We start from the raw sequence: 6,000 nt of genomic DNA on the forward strand, positions 1-6,000 counted from the left end.
CTAGTAAATCAAATAAATATTTTTTTGGTATAAATATTAAGAAATTCCTTTATTAAAAAAGAAATGGAATTTAAAATAACTCACAATTGCCTGCTAAATAAGGGATGGACTCCATAGATTAAATTGAATTTTAAGAAGCCCCACCTAATGAATCAATATAGAAATATTGAGTTCATGTGTAAGTAAGAACAAGCCAACTGGAAGTAACGCTGGCAGTTTTGGACACTTTACCATCTTATATAATGATGGTGATGTTGATAGTAACAGCTAGACATTTATTGAGTACACATGGTGTCAGGCAGTATTATAAGTGTTTCACATTTATTAACTTCTTTAATAATCATTGTACTCCTTATAATACTAAATATATATTAATAGCATTTAACAGCTATTATGTTAAATGGTTTACATACATTATCTTGTGTCATTCTAACAATAGGTATTGTTGGCAAAAGTGTTTTATTCTGATAAAGAATATTTTATGATCTTATATGTGGAATGTAAAGAACAGAATAAATGATCAAACTAAACAGAAATAGACTCGGAGAAACAGAGAAAATACTGATGGTTGCTGGATGGGAGGGGTGTTGGGGGATAGGGAAGGAAGTGAAGGGATTACAGGGGTGTCAAAACTGTGGCCCCGTGGGCCAACTGTGGTCCACAATCCATTTTTAACTGGCCCGCAGCAAATTCCAAAAATATATTTAGTTTACTTAAATAAACCAGGTGAGGCAATACGTACTTCACCTCGAGTGAGTGGCCCGGCTGATTGTGTATTTTTTACTGCATATGGCCCTTAGTAAAAAACGTAAAAAGTTTGGACACCCCTGGATTAGATAGTCCAAACTGGTAGTCACAAAATAGTCATGGGATGTGAAATATAGTTTGGGGATATAATCAATAATATTGTGAAGATCATGTAGGGTGCCAGATGTGTACTGGACTTATCACTTCATAGATTGTGTAGATGCCTGACCACTGCGCTGTACACTTAAAGCTGAAGTAGAATAATATTGAATGTCAACTATAACTAAATATACATATATGTATGTATATATAGTCATGGGATGTAAAGTACACATAGGGAATATAGTCAATGGTCTTATAACAACTATATACGATGTCAGAAGGGTAGTAGACTTGGGAGGGTTATCACTTTGTGAGGGGTGTAAATGTCTAATCATTATGCTGTTTTGTACATCTGAAACTAATATAATAAAAAATAGTAAAAAAGAAAACAAAGAATTAATGTTTTTCATTATAATTAATTATTTCAAAAAATTTCAGGAATATACTTGGGGAAAATGTATAATATCATAAAGCACAATTAAGTACTTAAAAGTATCTTTATTAAATTTATCTGCATGCCATATCACTTTCTTATTCTTTGTTTTATTTCACCTTGGTGGAGACAAAAAGATTCTTTGAATGTCATATTGAAAGAAAATAAGTTTCAGTTTTCCAAAGAGCAATATAAGGCTTTCGAAAGGATGCTAAAGGAGGTAATTTTCAAATGAAAACGTTCTTTTTGAGTCTTTAGACCACTCTTATGGGTTGGATTATGTCCCACCACAGCAGTCCTAAGACCCAGGACGTAAGAATGTGACCTTATTTAGAAATGGGGTCGTTGTAGATATAATTAGTTAAGATGAGGTCATACTTGAACAGAGTGGGCCCCTAATCCAATATGACCGGTAACCTTATAAGAAGATGGCCATGTGAAGGCAGACATCAGGAGAATGCCATGTAAAGACAGAGAATTGGAATGATGGAACTACAAGCCAAGGAATGCCAAAGATTCCTGGCAAACCATCAGAAGCTAGGAAGAGGCAAGGAGTTAGGAAGAGGCAAGGAAGGATTCCCCAACAGGTTTCAAAAGGAGCATGGCCCTGCTGCCACCTTAATTTTTGACTTCTAGCTCTTAGAACTGTGAGCAATAAATTTCTACTGTTTTAAGCCACCCAATTGGTAGTAGTTTATTACGGCAGTTCTAGCAAACTAATACAACCACTGAGAAAACAGTATCTACAATTAATGATTTCCTAAAATAGTAGGTACATGTCTGTAAGCAATACGGAAAAAATGATAGAGAGGAATTTGGAATATGTTTAAAAATAGATAGGAATAGAGCCTAGAATTTAATTTATTTAGGTGAAACACTTAATGCTGACAAAATAATCCCTGATTTTAATTTTTTAATCATCAGAAAACAATTGGTTATTATCTCCTAGCCATTTAAACTTTATTTCCCTGATTTTCATTTATAGACCTCTAGAATCCACATAATTCTATATGAGCAATTTCCCCACAGTGTAGTATAGTATGCACTCACTATTGTTTATTAGACTGAAGTGAAAACAAATTATGCTATAGCTTCCTAAATCTTTCCTTCTGTCTGGGAGGTCCATGTTTGGGCCTATTTAGTTTTTTAATTTAGAAAGTAACTTCTCTCTACTTCTCTTCCTGTATTTCACAAGATGGTTTGGGGTATTACTATCTACCTAGTTCACCAAATTAGAAATCTAGGGTTAATCCTGTCATCCTACTATACTCTTTCTCACCCCACTCCCTACGTTATTTGATAGCTGATTCTACTTTCTAATCTGGATTCTGTCAAATTCTCCTACTCCATCACTGCCACCAGAGTTCAGGCCCTCACCATCTCTGGACTGCATTATGACAGATACCTTTAGAACCTTCCTGACTTTCACCCATTCTCCACACTATGGCCAAACGGTGCTTCCTAAAATGAAAGTCTCATCTTGTCGTCCATCCCCTACTTAAGCCCCATAATGGCTCTCCATAGCTCAGGATAAAATCCTACCACCTTTGCATGGACTCAATATGCCTGCCTTTTTCTCCAGCCATCAATGGCAATGAAAGAGAAATATTCAAGGATTTATCATACCTTTTCTTGTGTAAACTGTATTTCAGGCCAACCATACAATAATAGTTGATGAAAGTTCTTTATAGAAAAATTCTGGCTTATAAATGTAGAAGGAATGATAGACTTAGAAAAGCACCATTTTGAAACCCATAACGAAAGAACTGATTTAGGCAACAATTGTAAATGAATGAAGCCATTGGATGAAAGGTGGGTGGAGAACTTGAAATTGGTATGATTAGGCTATCACCACCTGAATTCACTGATTAATCTTAACATCAAAAAAAGGTGAAACAATTAAACACTATAAACCTCTTATGTCATGCAATAGGAAGCATATAATACTACTTATGAGGTAGTCTTTCCAAAAACCTGAAGTAAAATTCAATTAAGCCTCTAGAGCTGTGCTGGCCAATATGGTAGCCACTTGTCACATGTGACTATTTAAATTTAAATTAAGTATAATAAAGTAAAATTTAGAAATTCAGTTCCTCAGTCCCACTAATCACATTTCAAGTGTCAATTTTCACCCACGGCTAGCCCATGGCTAGTCGCTACAGTATCAGTGCATGTTGTAGAACATTCCACCATAGCAGAGAGCTCTATTGGACAGTGCTGCTTTAGAGCTAACTTCTGTTTTTGGGGAAAAGGGGGCTAGAGAAAGAAATTAAGTGACACCAGAAGCAAGCAAGTAGACAAATATATAAAACGTGATACTGTGTTTCCCTGAAAATAAGACCTAAGCAGAAAATAAACCATAGCATGATTTTTTAGGATGACATCCCTTGAACATAAGCCCTAATGCATCTTTTGGAGCAACAATTGATATAAGACCCGGTCTTATTTTTGGGGAAACACAGTATATTCTCCAGGTTCAGTTGATCCGATTTCTACAAGTCAATGGAATGAATAAAAAGGGGGAAGGAGTAACGCTTTCTATGAAAATTGATAATCCGATGTACTGCATAGGCCTTGTTTGGATCCCAATTTGAACAAGCCAATTGTAAATATATTTCTAAGACAATCATGAAAACTGATTATAAACGAAATTTTGGTGGTTTTTAAATTTTGCTGCATTTTGGTACTCCATTCGGCTCTCAGGATGCCCATTTCCTGCCTTTAATATCTGCAGCAGCTTCAGCTGAGAAAAAGGGCTCCAGGTCTGGTCACAAGACACCCTGAATGTGATGAGTGAGCAAGAAGGGAGCAAGGCAGAACCAGGCAAATGTGGTGGCAGGAGGGTTGTCCCTTCTCTGGCAGCACAAGGACAGTCCATAGCAAGCAAGTCCCTGAGTGCAGCAGAACTTTAGAATCGCTCTAGGTATGTATGGTTCTCCCATGGATGTCTGTTCTCTGGGAGTAAGATGGGGCTGTGGTTCTGACAAGGATTGGAAGCAGACTGTATCATCAACAGGGAATAATCAGTTTGATGTGAAGCCAAGAGATGAGGATTGAGGTCCAGGATCAGGAGATGGGGCTGGCCTGAATGAAAAAAGAAGGTGGGTCTGAGGTTGGAATTTCCATCATGATATTATAAACCCGGATAATTGGACAAATTATGTGAATGCTAGAATCCTGGAGAGATGAGGGCCACATGAGCAGATCACTCTCCTCTTTCCTCCAATGAGGAAAGGATAAATCCTAGAACACTTTATCTGACACTGGTCCTTAAAGACAAGAGCAGAGAACCATTTTCAAACCACACTTGCTGTATTGGTTTCTATTAGGTCTGGACTGGGCAAAATTTGTTCCCTTTTGTTCTCTTTTTCCTCCTTTCCCCCCAAATATGGGGAGAGGGTCTATCTTTTAAAACAAATAGTCCGAAGTTCTATCTTTAAAAAAATATTTTAATTTTAATTGTGATAATAAACACATAAAATTTACCACCTTATGCATTTTAAAGTGTATAGATCAGTAGTATTAAGTATATTTACACTATTGTGCAATGGATCTCCAGAACTTTTTCATCTTGCAAAACTGAAACTCTGTACCCATTAAACAACAACTCACATTTCCCCTCTCTCACCACCACCATTCTACTTTGTGTTTCTATGAATTTCACTATTTCAGATACCTTATACAAGTGGAAACATACTTTTTTTGTGACTGGCTTATTTCACTTAGCATAATGTCCTCAAGGTTCATCCATGTGTAGCATGTATAGATTTCCTTCCTTTTAAAGGCTGAATAATATTCCACTGCATGTATATACCACAATTTGTTTATCCATTCTTCTGTCACTTAGGGTTGCTTCTAACTCTTGGCTATTATGAATAATGCTGCTATGGACATGGGTGTGCAAATCCAAAGTTCTTTTTACTATGCGGTAGATTGCAAAATGGCCATAAATTATTCTCCTTCCTGTATCCATGTGCCTTTGCGATATGACTTAACAGTTTCTTCCATCAAAGTATGGAGTTTATTTCCTTGCTACTTGAATCTGGGAACAGCCTAATGACTAGCTTTGGACAATAGAATGACATGGAAGCAATGTGGGACTGGTTCCAAGTCTGAGCCTTAAGAGGTCTTGCACACTTCTGCTTGCTCTGTTGGAATCCATGTGAATAAGACCAGGTTACATTATTAGAGGATGAGAGAGTATATGGGGCAGAGATGAGCCATTTCAGATGAGGCCTGAAAGATGTACATTCTATGTAATGGATAGGTAACAATTATGGTGTCATACTCATAAAGTTTGAATGGTAAGTTTTATCAAAATCCGTTTCTACATAATTCCAATAACTGTCAGCAAAGCTGACCTGGCAGCTGATGGCACATTCATGAGTGAGCCTGCAAGCGACCAGTATAAATGTCCAGCTAAACTCAGCCCAAGTTGCTAACCTACAGAATTATGAGCTAAAAAGTGGTTGTTGTCTTAAGCATTTTTGATTTGCTATGTAGCAATAGATAACTAAGACATTATTTCTCTTTTAACTATTAGATATACCTTCTTCCCTGGAAATTTAATCCAATTTCATAGGTACTTTATTGATCACGTCTATATTGAATGACTCCAAATCACTCTCCCCAGCCTTTAATCTTTTCCATAGCTCTATCTTGAATTTGGAACTCCCTATTGAATACTCACTCCATCGGAACATCATGTTAACACCTCA

The sequence above is a fragment of the Rhinolophus sinicus genome, chromosome X (assembly GCF_036562045.2).
Source record: "Rhinolophus sinicus isolate RSC01 chromosome X, ASM3656204v1, whole genome shotgun sequence".
Classification (NCBI taxonomy): Eukaryota; Metazoa; Chordata; class Mammalia; order Chiroptera; family Rhinolophidae; genus Rhinolophus; species Rhinolophus sinicus.